The sequence below is a fragment of the Macrobrachium rosenbergii genome, chromosome 53, assembly GCF_040412425.1.
Source record: "Macrobrachium rosenbergii isolate ZJJX-2024 chromosome 53, ASM4041242v1, whole genome shotgun sequence".
Classification (NCBI taxonomy): domain Eukaryota; kingdom Metazoa; phylum Arthropoda; class Malacostraca; order Decapoda; family Palaemonidae; genus Macrobrachium; species Macrobrachium rosenbergii.
In genome coordinates this window covers 54,154,345-54,176,187 of record NC_089793.1, presented here as the reverse complement: position 1 = coordinate 54,176,187, position 21,843 = coordinate 54,154,345, and positions in this window count along the sequence as shown.

Below are 21,843 nucleotides of genomic sequence, written 5' to 3'. Positions count from 1 at the left end.
TATCTCTCGTATCCAGAAAGATCGTCTTATGAATGACATCGTATTCAGAGAGTTATCAATGATTATAAGACCGGTTAGGGCACATCCAATGCTGACGTTGCCTCTCCCTTTCGTTTGAGGAACAAAACTATGTGGAGTTTCCTAGGCTGTAGGAACCCGAGCCGAAGAGGAGTCAACCCAAAAACCTAAGACCAAAAGCACGTTGCAGAAGGTGGCTGGATTGTCTCTGAAAATGACGGTATTTCAGCAACAGCAAAGAACCCATCTCCGAGCAGCTGCCTTTTTATTTTTATACCTATTAGCAAATTTCACACAATTAGTTTTCAGTCAACAGTTCTATGTGTAAAAATTAGGTAGACTAATAAAGAGGAATCGGAAGATCTCAGTCGAATGTATTTGCCTCCGGCAAGGAGGCAATGCCTTCGGTCTGGTTGATTCGTTTGTTAGCACATTGCGCAAAATGTTCCATTCGGTGTTTAGCAACTCCCACCAGAAGTGAGACTCTTTGCTGGCAATTTATTTCTCAATAATAATAGTAATAATCATCATCATCATGATAATTTTTTGGCGAATTTTTATTGGTTATCAAAACTCGGGAGGGAGGGGAGCTCCTCCTTTTGGTTGGGGGCTGAATGACTCTTTGGAAAGTCCGGCTACCCGGAGCCAGGTATCGTGAGTTCTGGTCATAGGGCGCGCTTCCTAAAGAAGAGGTCGGGTGAACTGTAATCCCAGGGGCACTCCTTGCCGTTCTCCTGACGGCGGCAGGGAGGGAGAATAAGGGTCTCCTGGGTTACGTCCCACGACAGTTTCCATCAGAGGATGAAGAGGGCATCCTTATATAGGAGGTTGCGATGGTCGTCGCCATCCAGAATTTTTGCGCTCCTTTCGACCTATTGGCGTTGGAGGGCGCTGCCGTGTTCCCTCATGTAGTGCTGGTATAGAGCCCCTTCGTGTAGGTGAACGGCGATCCTCTCGGAGAGTGAAGTCCTATTCATAGCAATGCACTAATGGCAGCATCTATTCTCAGGGCACGATATTTGGTAAACCACTCCTCCTCTCTTCACGGGATCGCCGCTAGCGACGGGGCTGTCCCTCATGAGGTAGGCTGCTGGGCAGCCTTCCGATCTTTGGAGCAGATCGGACGGTCAACTTCTTTGTCTGCATCGGTGGGTTTTACATGGGCGCCGTTGGTGTTCTTCAAGGCTGCCTCATTTTTCTTATACTCGGAGTTCATGCACCCCTGTAGAACTGTCTAATGGTCCTCTCACTTTCGCGGGGGGCGTGGTTCTCCTGACGATACCACCTGACGACGATATTTTTCGTCACCCTGGTGACTCGACTGTAAAAAATATCCGTTATCCACGAGGGGTTTGGGCGACGTGTTCCAGCTCATCGGAAGTGGTATTCCTAGAACTGTGTGGAGAGCACGACGAACGTAAAGCGTTTATTATTATTATTATTATTATTATTATTATTATTATTATTATTATTATTATTATTATTATTATTAAAGATGATAAAAAACGTAGAAAATAAGAGGCTATTATTTTGTCGAGTGACATTACTCGGAGCAGATTGCTCAGTTGTGAAGAAAGGGAAGAGGAGACTCAAGAAGAAGAGAAAAGAACTGAGATATAACAACAACCACCAGAAGCAAGGAAAACATTCTTGTTCTTTTTTCTGCGAAAATTTATAACAGGTAAATTTTGGCAGGAGAAATAGAAGATAATAAAAAACACAATGACATAAAAATCAGCTTATTGGAATGGCTAATATGCATGCATAATTCCTTTATCATCTAAATCATGAAACAAAAACGCTTTACTTTTGATGGGCGGCTCGGTGATCATTTCCAATTAACTCGATTTCATTTAATTTCTCTTCAGTTTCCTCAGTTGGTATTCATAAATTCTTTGAGATTTAATTTAAACAGACATTAAATTTTCTTTCCTTCAGGTGTTCGGTATCTGCTAAATGTTTTCAAACTAGAAAAAAAAATAGTCACTGGCAAAGTTTTATAAATCACTTGGTTGTACCCACAAGCAGGAAAATTAGATTGTTAAACTTGCAAAAAATAACTTTTTTCCCTACCTTTTAACGACAGCATGCAGGTGGATTGCAGTCCTATACAGTCAGGTCTGTATATGTTGCAATTGCAACAGGTAGCGAAACCAGACATTTTCTCGAACTGCCTGTAAGTCTTAGGCAGAAATTATTCAAAATGCACTTAACAACATTTGTTTCCCCCGGGGACTAGTGATGTTTCCCGTGTTTAATACTGGTCCCTAAATGGGGATCAAATGTCCTAAGTGCAAAAATTTCGCTATCTGTCTGAAGGTAAAAATCAAAAAGGCAGTTCGTGCAAACAAGCTGGAAAAGAGATTCGCTAAATGATTCTCCCTATATAAAATGTTTTCAGCATCATGACGTGTACCTAATAGGACTGACTCCCTGGGAAAACAAGACTGCAACTGCCGCCTCATTCCTCGTTTAACTGTAAGGTCAGGAATAAACTTCCCTCGACAGCATCCGCGCCCTTCTCCTGCAACATACTCGTGCACTGCTTCATTCACCCCTCGCTAGAACTTTGTTACTGTATCAAGAATTTTTGGGGGATTTAAGAATGAAAATGTACGAATTGCAGGTAGAGATACGAGGATTGCACTATCAATATTGAGATAGAAAGGGGAAATGTTCAATTGGGGACGTTTATGATCGAGAAACTGAACAGAATGAGAATGAAAAAGAGTTTTTGGTATTAGCCTGAATCTCTATCTCACTGGGGTTGAAGATTGTGAAAGACGGTTGTGCTAGTGATTATAATAAATACATAAGGATGTGACAAAGAAATGGGCAGCATACCGTATGTGGGAGGCACAGAGTTTTTTTAATAAATGACAATGAATTGAAATTTTTGTGAATGTGTTATGAAGGGCTGAATGTACATGGATTCCATGGGCGAAAAGCCATGCGTATACTTAGGAAAGGGACAATGTAACGTTATGACTTTTTTTGTACATTAGTACAGAGTAGTAATGGGGAGTAAGCTAATGTATCTGATAGTGAGGAGACAAGGGGTTAGATATTAGTGATCATTTTCTGGTTGAACAAAAAATGTAAAATAGATATAAACTTTAGCTTGAGGGAAAAGGTCGAAAATGAGGATTTACATGCAATTTGGCAAGAAAGGTCGGCAAATGAAGAATTTATTTGCGTGTTAATTGAGTTAATTTGGTCTAGTTGAGTTGAAGAGTTTAAATAAAGAGTGTAGGAATGAATAAATAAAGTCAGTGACATAAACCTATGACATAAGGAAACTATCTTCATCAGTAACCAAGATTATTCTTTTTAATCTATTTATAAAAAAAATTTCCCCAAAATTAGTACAGGATTCGCAAATTCTAATGTCCAAAAATTCAAATTTTCCCTCCGATTTAGCAATTATACAATACTGCTCAACTCAGAGTTACATAAGATATACGTTGACATTCCAACGTCCAAAGTCATATTTGTTCTTAGAAATTTTTTTAAATGTATCCTGCGGCGTAATCTCTAATACAAGCTCAATGTGGTTATATTAAAATAAAAAAACATATATATATATATATATATATATATATATATATATATATATATATATATATATATATATATATATATATATATATATATATATATATATATATATATATATATATATATATATATATATATATATATATATAGACGACTCAATTCTTTGAGAACTAGATCATACTCTAGGGCGCATTGTCACCTTTATGTAACCGAGCTGCCTTCATCCGCAGTGATTTTTGAGGCATTCTTTGAAGTGCTTTGCTTTCCGACAATTCCCATTACTTCAGGCTGCCACTGCGTTCCTCTGGAATAGACCTCTCGGTTTCCCTTTGCAAACGTACCAACGTTCCAGGCAACGGAATAAAAGCAAAGGAATCCTGGAGCTTTCATCTTTTTTTCCGAGCAATAATGCCTTTGTGCAGAATGGAATGGTTTTCCGTAATGAATTGGAGATATTTGCAATATCTGACAATCCTTATCAAAGCCCTTTTTCGTATCTGCATGTATTTTATTTCTGGCAGGGCATATAATTCTAACTCGATTTATGGATCTCTCTGTTTCCTAAAATTTAGATATAACCTAACAATAGGTTTGCGGTTTCCGTATTAAACTATAACAGTAAAAATTCTATCGCATGGGAAGAAGTATTACCTTAGAAGAAATATGACCAAATAGTTTGCATCTCCAGCATATGATTCTAAGCGACCTATAGTGATATAAAGGAGCTAAAGAAAAGATGAAGAGTTTTCTAGAGATGAACTGTTTGAGAATGTGTCGTCAGGAAGTAGCGGGAAGATGAAAGGAAATGCTAATGCATTCTCTCCTGATCCGGGTTCCCTGTTTTCTTTTCCAGTATTTCCCCATTATTCATGATGCTAATTCTCACCTCAAAGGTATTGTGGAACTGTAGAGAAATTCTTGAAACAGAAGATTACCTGACAAATATTCCAACTGATAATTTGGGAAAATCGTTTATGAGTCATGGAAGCCTCCTGGACTTCTTCATTCGATAAAATCAAGCCCATATTTCCAACCAAGTAGATACATCAGAATGATTATAACGTTAGAAGAGGTTTGTTATCGTTGATTATCATTTATAAAACACAACCAGCTATATACACAATATATTCAAATAAATATATATATATGTATATTCACAACTGTTCAGTATATATACACACTCTGTATAGTCCTTCGTCAATGGCTTGGAAATAAAAAATTCACAGGACCTACACCCGTTTCTTATTTTTCACCTGTAGTAATGTGTGATAAATGAATCACAAGTATATATATATATATATATATATATATATATATATATATATATATATATATATATATATATATATATATATATATATATATATATATATATATATATATATATATATATATATATATATTATATACATATATATGTATGTGTATGTATATATATACATAATATTCCCATATACATATACACATATGTATGTTGATGTAAAAGAAAAAGAACTTTATATTTCTGGTAGTATCTATACCTCTTTTCAAACAGTGTTAGTTAGATGGTGCACATTATGATTTACTTATCCCAGAAGGAATGTATAAATCGGAGGCAGTCAGGTTGGACAGGCAATCCCCTGGATTTGTCCCCCTGAGTGTACGGAAACGATAACTAGAATAACTCAAGAGCAAATGACTTCCCCTTATTACCTGGAGTACAACTTTAAAAAGAGAGTTATATAGCTATTTATATTTTCAGTTATACCCATAATGAGAAGTTAAACCAAACACACAGCTCAAAATGAGATTCATACCGTATTCCAGCTAAGGGATTTGTAAAGAACAAGATGCGTAGGAGGCATAATGTGGATCTTCGGACTTTCAGCCAACATGAGGATTAGTGAACTTTAGAGAGATGCAATTCTTTAGGTTTTAGACACAATAATGTCATAGGATATGGGGTCATTGAAGATTACCTGGAAGTAAAAAAAAATTAAGGCATTGGTGTTTCCATGATACCTGTACTTGATGAAATAAATGCCGGTCTCAAGGGAAAAGCAAGTCCCAGAGAAAACTGATCCCCAAGAATTGTTATGATCGACGTGTTAAAATGTACCAAGAGAGGTTTAAGGATGTTTGCCGTAGGAAAGCTTTGGTTTCAAAGGTCAGATACTTGAGCAAAATATATATATATATATATATATATATATATATATATATATATATATATATATATATATATATATATATATATATAATATATATATATATATATATATATATATATATATATATATAAACATTATCGAATAATGTCATATAATATTAGTATTATATTAGCAAATAATGTATTTTTTTTATTTTAGCTAAAATTTTTTTTAGTCTGGGCAAAGGTAAATGGATACAGTGCCTACGTATTCAGTGAGTCAGTGCTGATGAAGACCTGTTGTTAGTCTGGCTTCCCATGAGACAAAGGGCATCATGCCTTTAATGATGCTCTGCCAATGTCACTGGAAGTCGTCAAGTTCCGGTAGAGTGTTTGTTCGTTCATGAATTCGCTTTTCACTGTTTATTCTGTCATAGAATGTTTATGAACGGACCTTATCAGTTTGAGTATAGGTTAGACATTTTGGGAAGATATTCCCTTGTGATCAGATCACTTTCCTGGAAAATTTGTTGGAAACTGCCAGTGAGGTGAAAAACTGAAGAGTTTGTTTCAAAAACCCTGAATGGGTTTTAATAACTTCGTTTAACATGCGCTGATTCTTTGCACTGACTCCCATGCTATTTCTCTGATTTTTATTGATTTGTCTAAATTTTGATTTTGCCATGTTTAATTATGCTTATTTCTTTTGGGGTAGGTTATGTGGGAGATATCCAACATTTATTTTTCTCTGTGCCTATTTTTAAAAGTTTTTTTTCCTTTGTTTCCTCAGATGTATTGAATTAGAGGTCAAATAAATGAAAGGGAAATTGACTTATCATGACTTCGGTCGTGTTTGACTGATTTTGATTCATATGTCATAGAGACTCAATTAGTGGAAATTGATAGCACTATGTTATTCTTACTTGGTTGTTTTTTGGGGGTTAACAGTTCTGGAATGTAGATATTCCCATTTCATTTGTAATTGATTCCAAAATATTTGCAATGTTAGACTACTGAATAAACAATATTTTTGAGCAAGAAGAATGACATGTTTACACTGTTGAAATTCCTTATGTTCAATTAGTTAGTTGGATAACACCTCCTTTCTTGGGGGAGAAATATTTCAGAATGTGCACAAGGGAAAACGTGGTTGATTTCTTTTTGAGAAAGAGGGAGATGTTCTACCCAAAACATAAGGGTTGATTGAGGGTAGAGAAGTTAACTATACATACATGACAAGCCTGGCCATGATTGTCTGTATGATATATATATGATTTCTATATATATCATATGATATTATATTAATATATATATATATATATAAGATATTATATATATATATATATATATATATATATATATATATATATATATATATATATATATATATATATATATATATATATATATATATATATATATATATATATATATATATATATATATATATATATATATATATATATATATATACTAGTGTTTTAAATTAGAGCCTCCCCCTCACAGAACAAATGAAAGTTATGATAGTTTTTCTGCTATAGCCTATCTCCAGTACATTATTTTAAGTTTCTATTAAGCTATCTTTCATTTTACATTTCTTGTTTTTTCAGACTAAGTGACGGAGTTAGATACAGCCATGACTAACGACTCGGAGAAAATCAGATGGACTGACCGAATCCAGGCTATAACCTTCAGAGAGGCCAGGGATGCTGGTGCAGCCTTCATTTCATGTTCCTGGATAGCTAAATACATTAAAAGAGATGAATCCTTTGTTAAAAGAAACTGGAACAAAAATCCATATGACTGTCATTGCAAAAACAGTGAGAATCTTGGAGCCCTGAAGTCCTTTCTCAGGAGTCAAAAGACATCATAGCTGAGGCAGTGGGTAGACCAAGAAAGTCTTTACGTAAATAGGCGCTTGAACTAGAAACAAAAAGGGGAAAGAAGAGAAGTTATAGTGCTGTATATTGTGAGTTAAAAAATCTAATATCAGGCCATTTAATGTTATCAGCAAGCCCAACATCACTGAGCAACAGAGAGAAGACAGTGCATGGTTTTGTGGTTCATTTCTTAAAGATTGGGATGAAGCTGACTTTCTCCATGTTGTCACATCAGTCAGGAAGCCAAATCATAAAAATGAGATAATTTGGGCTGCAAAGTTGGGTGATATCAGCGATGATGTACACTATCGCCAAGTTGTGAAATTTCCTGAATGTTTGGGAATTTTTCTCTGTTTCACTGCCAAACACTTAATGTGGATCATCAAAGAAAAAGGTCAGTCATGCAATGGTGAATACTTCAGAGAAACTATGCTTACTGGTGGAATATTTTCTTTCCTCAAAGATCCTGAAAGTGTGTTATCTGTTGAAGAAGTCACATTTTTACATGGTAAGCCACCATGTTTCAAGGCTCTTTAGATACAGGAGCTGCTTCAAAACAGTGGTGTCGATTTCTTCTCGTCAAGTGAATTTCCGGGTAACTCCCCTGACCTTAATGTGTGTGAAAACATTGGTAGTATCTTAAAGGATCGTGATGAAGCGTGCACAGTGAACTATGATGGTATACCAAGCCTCGACGACCTGCGAAGAGAGGCCCCCCATGCTCAGGAAATGGAACGTTTGAGTTTCAGCTTTTTTTGCGATTTACTGAAATCATACCCTCAAGAATGCAGGCTGTGGTACAGATGAGAGAGTTATCACAAAACTATTAAATACTCAGAGAAAATTTAAATAAATACCTTGTTCTGAATTACTTTTCTTTTTATCCATATCAATTTTTAGTTTATGCTGCTGTCCTTGACAGGACTGCAATTCAAAGTGAGACAGACTTAAAGTTGCTGTGGGAGATAGGGTTTTGGGAAAATTAATGTTAGGAATAAGTTGAATTATAAACTAGGTCCTAAATTTGAGGGTACTTTTTGGGTTGTAAAAGTAAAGAAGGGGAATAGATTTGTTCTTCAGGATGAAAACACAGGAGTGTCTTAGTTGACACATTTATCTAAAATAAGAAAAAATTTAAAGTAAACCTAAATCTTGTATCTCAATTCCTATAAAGTGGTACTGTTTTTCCAATCATTTTTTCTCATTTTTTTAATTGGGTTTAAAGCTGTACTGATTTGTAGTTTTTTTTTTTTTTTTTTTACAAGAGGACGTTGGACCGTTGATTGGACAAATCTTCAACAAGTCTAAACGTTCAGTTTTTTTGTGTTGCAATAATGTCTGAGAGGAAAAACTTAGTTGAATATAGTGCAAATATATATATAGTTTACATATATATATATATTTATCTATTTATGTTTATTTTTATTATATATATATATATATATATATATATATATATATATATATATATATATATATATATATATATATATATATATATATATAGTGTGTTTATATGAATTAGAGCTGACTACATATAAACTAAAATTAATATGTATAAAAACAAAAGTAATTCAGAACAGGTATTTATTTAAGTCTATCTGATATTTTTTATATTGTGTGGCCTCCATCTGCCTGTACCATAGCCTATTCTGAGGGTATGATTTCAGCAAATCGCAAAAAGCTGAGACTAAAACTATATTTATATATACTTATATCACCTTCTGCATATATCGAGGCTTCATATATACCATCAGGAGTTCACTGTGTATATATTCAACACGATCCTTTAAGATACTACCAATATTTTCACAAACATTAAGGTCAGGGAGCTACCTGGAAAATCACTTGAGAATATATATACCACAGCTATAAGCAGCTCCTATATGTCTGAAGAGGCTTGAAACGTATTATCATGCAAAACTATGACTTCTTCCAACAGATAAACATATTTTATATATGATTTTTGAGGAAAGGATATACTATACCTATAAGCACAGTTTTCTGAAGTATATATTCCATATATATTTATTTGAAGATATTCATTAACCATTTATATGAAACAGAGAAAAATTCCAAAACATTCAGGAAATGTCACATACTTATATATATATATATATATATCATTGCTGATATCATCCAACTATTGCAGCCCAATGATGTCATTTTTATGATTAGGCATCCTGACTGTGTAAATGAATATCATCTGATGCGGCAACATGGAGAAAGTCAGCTTCATCCCAATCTTATACGAAATGAACCACAAACCATGCACAGTCTTCTCTGTTGCTGAGTGATGTTGGGCTTGCTGATAATGTGAAATGGCTTTGATACCAGATTTTTTTAAAAAAAAAAAAAAAAAACACGATATACAGCACTATAATTTTCTATATTTATATTTTGTATATAGTTAAGTACCAAATATGTAAATACTTTCTTGGTTACAAACTAAAAATGATGTCTTTGCTCAAAGAAAGGAAAACATCCAGCTTTCAAAGATTCTCAAGGCTCTTTTCGTGATGACAGTATAAAAATTTTTGTTCCAGTTTCTTAAACAAAGGCTTCATCTTTAATATATTTAGCTAAGGAACATGAATTGAAGGATCACCAAGTGCCTGAATTCCTGGCCTAGCTGAAGGTTATAGCCTGCAACAAATAAGTAACCAATCTGATTTAATAATCCGATCTCTAGCTATGGCTTAATAGAAACTTATAATAATGGTAAAATCTTGGAGATAGGCTTTGCACAATGAAAACTTCATAAATTTATCCATTTAATTCTTGTATAATAAAAATAATGCATCCCAAACACATGTTTGGCTCATCCAAATAATTAAAACAAAATCACGTGTTTTATTGGTTGAACGACAAAAGGAATGTAAAAAACAGACATGGAAATGGCAGGTGGCTAATTAGATTAAACATAGGAGGAATGGAAAGAGTGTGGGGTGAGAGAAAGCAAAAAGGTGTTGCTTTGTTATGATTTTTGTTTCTATGTTAATCGCTTATGTTGTGTTGTGTGTACCAGATGGGGTGTGTGTAGTATTTTTTATTTTTAATGAAGCGGTCTAGTTAGTGCAACTGTTCAAACAGTTTTAATATGTAATTAAATTGATCCAGCTAAGATTAAAGATCTATGGCGACTAAATGTTCTAATCCATTAAATGAAGATTTATATATCTATGATCTCCGGTAGCAATTGTGAATTTTGCAATTGTGGTGGTATATATATATGGGATGGATCCAGTTATTGGATAGCCTTTAAATGTATAGTTTTGACCTATCCATCGTTCCTGCCAACTGGAAGCGTGTAGACCAATGTATTCAATTTTTCACCGGACTGGCAATACTTTTTATCAACTCTGGCAGATAAAAGCGGTAAACGACGTTGGTATCTCTCTATTTATCTGATCTGGCAAACCATATTATTTCATTGACATTGAGAGAAAACCATAAATGATAAATCAAATATAAATCCAATCTTATTCAGGCTGACATCGAAAGCTCGGACCTGTTCAAACGGGGCTTTAGCTGTTATCCCTTTGATGATGCAACCTTATGATCGCAGTTTTTCATGCCCTCGAATCTGTCTTTTTATTGTTGATGATAAATGATGATATTTTCATCGTACCGCCTGGTTTTTTGGCGTCGTAGATAAATGGATATAACGACTTCTTCATGTTACCGAAATCAGTTTGTCTAAAAGAGTTTGAGCCTAAAAAAACCAAGAGCCAAAGGAATAAGTTAAAAATAATGCCATTTCTGCCCACAACTAAAATTTCTAACGATTATTATTACAGTTTCCTGTCTTTCGGGTATAAAACCTCATCATCAGCAGGCTGAAAAAACCGACAAGGATGAGAATAATGGAGCTTACAATGAAATGGATTGTCATAATAATTCACCAAAAATACTAACCACCGATCGTTGATAGCTACAAGGTAAAAAGGGTGGGACATTTGTTAAGACACCTTATTTTTTTATTTTATTTAGTTGTAAATTTTTTTTTTTCAGTCACCATGATTTGTATAATCGAATTTTATTTGTCCTAATCGCCCCTCTTTTTCTGTTAATTAAATTTTTTTGGTAAACCTCAAATATTTAACCATGTTTTACATTTCTACTACTACTTAATTGTGTTGTGCTAGACCAGGCATATTTTTTCCCATTGTAATCCTCATCTGTCATTTATATCGCTCTTTGTTTATTTTTATATTTCTTCAAATCTGATAAAGTAAACGGACTACAGTGAAACCATGTTGAGTACCTATATGATGTTTCTTCTTGGATTTTCTATATTTATATATTGGATCAAATGTATTTTCATGGCATTCTGGTTATTACACACACACAATCACACACACACACATACACACACACACACAATATATTTATCATCGTTTGGACACTTCTTAAGTGATAAATGGATACCGCAGTTATATATATACCCTGTCCATCCGATATATTGAGCTATATAATGCCGATATATATATATATACTGTATATTAAGACACTATATATATTGGGATATATATTTTGTATATTTTATATTATTTACTCTTATATGTCAAATATATTATATATATCCATATTAATATGTAAATTATAAAAATATATTTCATCTTTTTTGATAAAAAGGATCACTACATCCTATATATGGATATATATGTATATTTTTTCTTGGTATATATATATATATTATTCTAAAATAATATTTTATATTTCTTACTGTATTGGTTTCTTTCCAAAGGACTACTGTATATGGTGGTTTTAATATATTTATATATGGATATTTATATATATATTATATATTATATATATTTCATATACATATGTATACAAACACGCACATAAAATAAAAACAGACAGCATATATATATAGCTATATATATATATATATATATATATATATATATATATATATATATATATATACTATATATGTGTGTGTGTGTGTGTATTTTCGTATGTGTGTGTGTGTGTGTGTGTGTGTGTGTGTGTCATTCATGCTCGGAAGAATTGCTCACGATCAACTTTCTTCTTTTTGTTACAGAAGATGAGGAGTTCCTTTGTTGGAAGGAAATTTGATTCTTGTTAGTTTTGTCTTGCTTGCAGCTCGTTTCTTTCTACTAATGGGCTGTATTTTATGGTGGTCCTTTAGTGTTGGATATGTAAAGGGGAGAGAGAGAGAGAGAGAGAGAGAGAGAGAGAGAGAGAGAGAGAGAGAGAGAGTGAGAGTATTTCATATATTCCTGATCACCTTACATAACTTGTTTTTCTATGCTGTGTAACTTGTTCTTATTCAGTTCCCACTGAATATCTTCTTAAATGTAACTCGGGAAACTTTAATTAAAGGTGAGACACATTCTTTATCTTTAAGCTAAAAAATGTCATGTGGCTGTTGACAAGTTTCCTGGGACTTAAAAACTCTTATTATGGCTGGGATAATTGGATGAGATTCAGAAAAGGACCTGGATCCAATCATCCTCGCCAGAATTTTATTGGATGGGCGTAGTTCTCTTCATATCCTGCTCTGTGTGTGCGCGTGTGTTTGTGCGCGTGAGTGTATGTTCTTTATTTTTATTGCCGCCCTCTTTTCTGATTACCAGAATCATTGACAACCTCGATTCTTTTCACGTTGCAAGTAACAACGTTTCGACTTTCAGATCTCTTTGAAGTTTCAGCTTGGTTTAGATGTGTTTAGTATTGACGTGTGAACGTTTTCCTTTTTCTTTTGTGCAGTGACGATTAAGAAAAACGTCGGTTCTTGTTCCACACTAAGAAAAAGTAATATTCATTACCCAAAAATTAATTCGGAAATTTTTAGATATACATAGAATAGACTCCGGTTAAATACGCATGATTATTGTGTGTGTCCTCGTTATTTACTGGCTAATCGGATTGTCTGTTTATTAATCTTCAATAATATTTCTGATGTTACTTCAGTTAAAGAAATACACATAGCATCATACACGATAACTTATTAATATTAATATTATTGTTGTTGTTGATTTCGAGTGGTGGGAAAGTTGAAGTTCCCTGCCAAGACTTAAGAATCTTACATAACACCAGCTGGGTCTATATACAGTTTGGTGAAACGAGTTTTGAATGCGACATGGTAAGTTACTTTTCGATGAAACGATTTCTCTATTCTTGAGGCTTTTAGGATATTGATACGAGAGATAAATCCATTTCCCCAGGTTATCTCTAGGCTGGAAATGAAGAGGAAGTGATCGGTTACCTTCCAAAGTATGGAGCCTTTCGAGAAATAGGCTTGGATTCCCCTAATTCCGCTATTTGAAATTCACATTTCGTGGAAATGCAGTGCAGTAGTTTTTATTTTTAATATTGGCTGGCAAACACAAGGTGTCTTATTACCTTACTAGGTGGAATATTTATGAACTTATACCTACAGAGACTACTGAAGAAAATGATTTCCTTTTATTGATTTGAAAATGCCTTTTTTTTTAACACTGAATATTTCACTCACAAGGAAGGGAAGTAGTCGCAAAGCTATGGCCTCCCATCCTTGTCCAAAAGGAAAACAAGTAAAATATCTTGGCTGCGTATCTTTAATAAATTCATTAGGCTATCTGAGTCATGGCAATGATAAGTTTTTTCTATCATTTAAGAATTTACTGCGCTTATGGCAAAGCTCATCACTGTGAAATGAATTTCATACTTCTGTGGTTTTAATTTCATTATAAAATTTTGCAACCTTTCTATTTCTATGTACACGAATGAATCTTTTTCCTGGATTGTACGAATTCAATTTATATCACTAGAAACTAAATTTTACATAATTACTTACCTATCTTTCTGCATATATATCTGTTTAAACCATTTGATTCCTATTTGGAGAAAAATGACAACATATGTGCAGATCACTTGTAACAGTTCTTTTTAATATGAGGATCCAGCTGAGAATCTTTCAGTTCAGAGATAATCTCTTCTTCAAATAAAGTTTCAGTTGAACTAGTTGTTGACTTGAAAAATTTCTGTCGGAAAGATTTGTTACAGTAGATACTTCATTTGAACTGCACAGTACTTTTCAACATTTTCTGGTATTTTTGAAATGGAAAGTCAGTATGAAAAACTTAATGTCAAATATTTCACAAACAAAAAGAGGAAATCTTAGAAAATTAGTAGAGCTTCCATTGATAAGGAAAATATAGAAACCAAGAACTATGTCACTATGAATTTATCAAACGCCTGATTTATCATTCTGATTTCTTACTTCATATCCAATGGAACTTCGGTCAAAATCAGCCTAAAATCTGTAAAGTCTTATGAAATATTGATTTCTGGAATGTAAACCACCTAATCAGGTAAAAGTTCTCCCAACTTAATTGAAGGTTATTTGAATAAATCTTTCAGGTATTATTTTGAATAGACTTGCTCAGACTGAATGAAACTAAGAACAAAATTGTTTACATGGATGCATACACTGTTATGGAAGAAGTTATTCAAGTTATTTCCGTGAACAAAGTCATTCCCAATTAATTCGTCTACCATGGTCAACAGTGCTCTTAACCTATTCAAGCATTCATGTGAAAAACACGTTATGATTTAATTGATCACATGTAAATAGAACAAAATATTCCATTTTCTATGAAGCAGACTCATGTTAGCGTCCTCTACTCAAATATTCTTTTGCTCTAAAGTGAACTCGCTCATGCAATACAGTATGTACAGAGGCAGAGAGAGAGAGAGAGAGAGAGAGAGAGAGAGAGAGAGAGAGAGAGAGAGAGAGAGAGAGAGAGAGAGAGATAGAGACAGAAAAATTCATTAAGCATAAATATAGTACAACATATTGTATTTTCACGCGTCCTTTTGAGTCAAAGCATTGTCATATGAAAACAATAGATGGAAGAGACTAAAAATGAGAATTAAAGACGTCCAGGAAAACTTAATTCCTAGCTAGAGAGGACAATTTCTATACCACGGTACACAATTTTCAAAGATGTGTAAGGCAATGGGATATGGTATATTTTGATGGATACACACGTCTTAAAAATACCACAAGATCATTTATGGAACATTATCGCAGTGTTACTGCTTTTCTCCATTCTGCAATACGAATTTAACTTAAAAGGTCCCAAGGAGCCTGCGCTTTTAATTCTTTCACGAGATTTCAAAATAATAGTGACAACTGACGATTTGGTATGCTTTAGTATATATTCGTTAGAAAGTCTTCACATATACTATTATTATTATTATTATTATTATTATTATTATTATTATTACTATTATTACATACATATTATTGTTATTATTATTATTATTATATTCTAAATATGGTAATACGAAAAATTGTATTCATCCTCAGTGATATCAGATGGTGAAATATGTTAATGAAAACTTCGAGCATTTTTCTTTACAGATTCAGCTGGTAAGGGGGCCGGCTTATGCAGTGAAATGTTGTCCAATATTGTCGTTTTGTCGGGAGTAATTTAATATGTCAGTGTTTTTCGGCAGGAAAATAAAATAAAGCTTGTAACTGTCATAACTGATCGTAGAACTCTAATTAAAGAAGATGTGGGAGAGAGAGAGAGAGAGAGAGAGAGAGAGAGAGAGAGAGAGAGAGAGAGAGAGAGAGAGAGAGAGAAAATATTATGAACATATTTTATCACTGTTACTAGAGGCTTTTGGCCTCATTCCCCTCTCCTCTTCCTCTTCCTCATCAAGTTAAAATTCTGTATCTCTTCCTTGACCCTTGAAAGATTTTCCTCTTCTTCTTCTCCATGCTAATAGGGGCCGAGGAACCCTGGCAAGCCTTAGGCTTAACGACGGTTTCCTAACATTCAGTCAGCAGAGAAAGTGACAGAAGGAAACTACTGTTGAAGGCACCCTGTGTCATGTCTGTGAAGCTTAATAAATGAGCAATATTTTTGAAAGAGATTTCAGTGAGGGCATTGCATGCTTCTATGCGTGCAGCAGGTTTAGGATATAATGCTTTTAGTTCGTTTGCAACATACTTTCCTTTGCAATAATGTCTCATATAATACACACACAATTGATATATGTATATATATATATATATATATATATATATATATAGCATATGTTATATATATATATATGAGTATGAGTAGCAAAGTAAGTATGAGTATATATAAAGTATATATACATATATATATATATATATATATATATATATATATATATATATATATATATATATATATATATATATATATATATAGAAAGATATATATATATATATATACATATATATAAGAGTATATATATATATATATATATATATATATATATGAAATATATATATATATATATATATATATATATATATATATATATATATATATATATATATATATATATATATATATATATATATATATGTATGTATATATATATATATATATATATATATATATATATATATATATATATATATATATATATATATATATAGAGAGTATATATATATATATATATATATATATATATATGTATATATATTATTATATATATATACATATATATATATATATATATATATATATATATATATATATACATGTAAAAATGTGTGTGTGTGTGTGTAAGGTTCAGTGTATGTGTGTTTGTAAGCAAAGTATTAAATATATAAGTATATAGGGATGGAGGAGAAAAGCTAAATGTGACTGAAAGATTTCATGACATAAGCAAACTGACTTGTTTGGTGTGAAAGGACGTTACAGATAATGCGAAGGCGTAGGTCATGAAAATAGGTGATGAAGGAGGCCGAAACGACCGTGTACTTCTGCATGCTGATCGAATGGAATGGAGAAGCACTAAAACCTGCGTGAGAGTTTAAAAGTGCTTGATGAAAGACAGAATCAAGAATAAATGTAAGTGAAGAGCAACATATGATGGTAAATAAAGAACAAAAATGGATGAAAAGAAAGGGAATAATGAAGGCAATGAAAGATTGTTCCAAAGGCTTGAGATTTTGCGAAGCTATGAGAACTGATTAGTGGGACTAGGATCAAGTTTTTTGAGATACATTGAGGATTCCCAGAGCGAATGAAAGAGACATGCGAAAAAAGTAGAAAGGAATTATAACCGTAATGTTTGAAGTATGAGATATTTTGAGAGATGAGAAATGTGCAGATGTGTAGAAGCGGTGAAAGAATCTTGCTAGAGGAGGTTGGGTTAGAATCTTTTAAGATGGTTTGGCCATGGAGTGGTTGCAAGATGAGAAGCTAGAGAAGAGATGTTGATCTGAATAAAGCAAGAGATTAATGGAAGTGTGAAAATACTTTGAAGAATTGTTGAGCATTTTATGAATGCAATTAAGAGGTTGAAAAATGGGAAGACATTAGGAAACGATGGACTTAAAAGCGAGATGCTGCTGTACAGCTGTGGAAGTGGGAATGTGTTGTTCGCGAAGCAGTGTAATGTATGTGAGTATAAGTTATGGGTCCCCAAGACACGAGTGAGCGAAATTGTTGTTCTCTTGTATACGCATAAGAGTGATAGAGGAGGTTACAAGAGTTATGGGGACATTAATGCTTATTGTAAGGAATGTTTATTGTAAGGAATGCTTATTGTAAGGGTTTGATTCGAATAGTACGACACTTTAGGACTGATAGGGAAAAACAGAAGAATTTTGGACAAGGAAAAGCGTGTTGTGGCTTAGTAGTTTTTTGAATCATTTGTATGGGTATGGAAATGTAATAAAAAGTTGAATAGTACATGGACTGAAAAAGCTTATGATGGCACTGCCAATGAGACAATATGGAGAGTATTGTCTCAGGCGGAAAATTGACAGTGAGGAAAATTGCCATTGAGAAAATTGCCAGTGAGGAATATTGCCATCGGCAAATTAGAAGACTAGGATCATTTGGACCAAACTTACCATTTCTCTGCTTATAAGTGCTTATTTTATTATTATCCGGGCTAAAAAAGAATATTATTAATTAAAACTAATCATTTCTTTTATAATTGTTTTGTTCAGCTAAAACTACAATTCTCATTATATTTGTTTTTATTTCTATTATTATTTAAACTCAAATTTACTTGACAGACATACTTATAGAAGAAATTAGTTCAAGTCGTGAATTGGTATGAAAGAAATATACTATTTTTTTTTTATTCTTTATACCCAAAATGGTGTCTATTAGAAAATAAATTTATATATATAAAGAGAGGAGAGATATATATATATATATATATATATATATATATATATATATATATATATATATATATATATATATATATATATATATTTATATATATATATAATAGCCGATTCTGAGGCCTATAATTTATTAAGTCTCCCTTTTAGAACAGAGTTTGGCATCCATTTTCACGAGATATTGTGCGATAGCGTGAGCCGACTTGCTGCGCCAGTCGGTCTGTCATCTTCACATCAAGGTTATTCATTGCCCCAACTAACTTCTGTAAAGGTCTACTGGAATGAGATACTAGGTACAAACTAAACCTTTATTGAAAAAAAAAAAAATAATCGAACATAACTTCTAAAAATTTACGAAGAATGAAATCGAATGATTCAACATAACTATGAAATTCTTCTAAAAAATAAGGTCCAAACCATAGTCACCCAATTATTTAAGGAAATACAGAAATAATTCATCTGTCATTCAAATCATAAAAAGGTAATTTCTTCATTAAATGTCACACTACTCCCCTTCCTTGAAGAGAACGTGAAGGGAGGGAGGAAGGATACCTGTAAAGTACAAGCATTATATTAAAAACCAGAAAATGTAAAAAAATGCAGAAATACAAGATTTCACTGCCACAGGGGTAACGTCTGTGCCCATAGTTCTGAAAGAAAAATTTTAAATGTTTATGAGCGATACTCACTTCACCATTGTCTCCTGGAGACATAGTTTCAATCTGGGTGTTTTTTCTGACACCTCGAGCACACAATCATGTCACTACAATGTGAATCTCATTGTCTCACTCATTCTATGAAGAACACGCATTATATGGGTTATGTCTACGCACATATGAATATACTCTCGTGACATCGTTCGAGGTCAAGGTACGGTAAGACACGCCTCTTGCAATAAGGGCGTCACGAGGCACCTGGTCACACACGTACTCACGCACTCCACTGTGATGTTCTCTTCAAATCCGGATTTTTAACCGGATCAACCTTCTCGAAGGTTCTTTTGCTGAAATCGCATTTCCGCTCCTCGTGTCTTGTCACCAAGGTCTTCTGGGTGAACATTGACTTGTGGTATGTGAATGACACTCACACATTAGGTTACATGCTGTGTATAGTCAAATGGTCCTTGAACACTGTCCATTCTTTTCAAAGGTCACCTTCGTGACCAGTTACATATATATATATATATATATATATATATATATATATATATATATACTGTATATATATATATATATATATATATAGCATATATAGTTATATATATATATATATATATATATATATATATATATATATATATATATATATATATATATATATATACATATATATATATATACACACACCCACACACACACACACACACACATATATATATATATATATATATATATATATATATATATATATATATATATATATATATATATATATATATATATATATATATATATATAGATAGATAGATAGATAGATAGATAGATAGATAGATAGATAGATAGATAGATAGATAGATAGATAGATAGAGAAATAAATACACAGACAGATTGATGAGCGCGTGTGTGAAAGTAAAAGGCCCACGAAGCAAATGTAACGCACAAAATTCAATTTTTCTGCCTAACACTACGTACATTAGTCCCGGTCACTGGTGAATACTGATTAGTGATAGAAGACAAGGGCATTGCACGGAATATGAAGGTTTGTAATAATAATTTTGGTTGGATTAGAAATGGTGGTTGACTGGGTGATCGCATAGACAAAAAGATCAAATTACCTGCTTGGGTCAACCCGCAGCCGGACTGCTTGCATATTCAATTATCACTGATAAAGGAAAGCTCACACGATCCGGGAATTAACAAAATATATGTTTCCTTACGAAAAGAGTATTTCACTTCAGTGATATTAAAGCCTGCAACCTAGAGCTTTTTTTTCATCTGTGTAATTTTAAGTCTTTAAAACCAAGACTTCATGAATCGTGTTAATTTCCATTTTACCTTGGAATTACTATGACGAGCTTGCATAAGGAGACCTGCGGGGATTCACCAGTTCATGTCGGCTGATTTCTTCAATAATCGTTTCTAGATTCAAGACATATTGATGAACCACGGTTTGATAGAGTGGTGTTTGTGCTATTCCAATAATAATAATACTAATAATAATAATAATAATAATGATAATGATAATAATAATAATAATAATACAATAATAATAATACCTGATAGCATAAATAGGCGCTTCATCATAAAGATTTTACAAGTCATCTTATACACACACACAAACATATACATACATTATATATATGAAGGTAAGAGGATATCATTAATAATTTGTTTACTTGCTCTTAGATGATCTATTCAGACAGCGAGCATGACCCGAGCTTCCAGACAGTGAAGCAATATCTGAACATTTGACTGCGCGCCCGTTCAACGCTTTTTTTTTTTTTTTTTTTTTGTCTACGTAATCTAACAATAACAAAACCCAGATTTCACTGACGATAATATATTTATTTGATCTTAAATGTATTGAATTCTTTGAGACAGCAAGCTCCTAATCAAGTTACTAAAAAAAAAAAAAACACTTGCATAAATGGACAGCTTCGGTGCCGAGCGAAATTCTTAGCAATATCGAGAAATGCTTCACTGTAGAAATGTAAATATACGATAGATACACATCTTTCTTTACAGTGCTGTCGAATTTAAATATTTGTCAATAAGGATTTACAGAACAGCACTTTTCGATAAAGTTGACGTATTTTCCGTTTAAAATAAGAAAATGTCTTACTTGCCAGCTAGCGTTTTTGAATGATATGTTAGGGATTCGGTTCCCTTATATTGTTGGTTTGTACGTATTGGCAGTAGTTGGGTGGGTTACTGATTGATACCTTCTTAGCAAAGGACTTGGCAATTCCTTATGACTAAGATCCGTATGAGCTGCTCCATTCGTTACAGTAACCTCATCAAAGCTGGACTTCAAAACGGTGATAGAAACTGCTTGATCACTGCTTTGCTGACATTCACATTAAGAAAATAGAGCATTACACATTCCAAAAAAAGAGTTAGGGCAAACCTCTCAATTGTATCGTTACAGGTTTTTAACTCTGTAATTATATA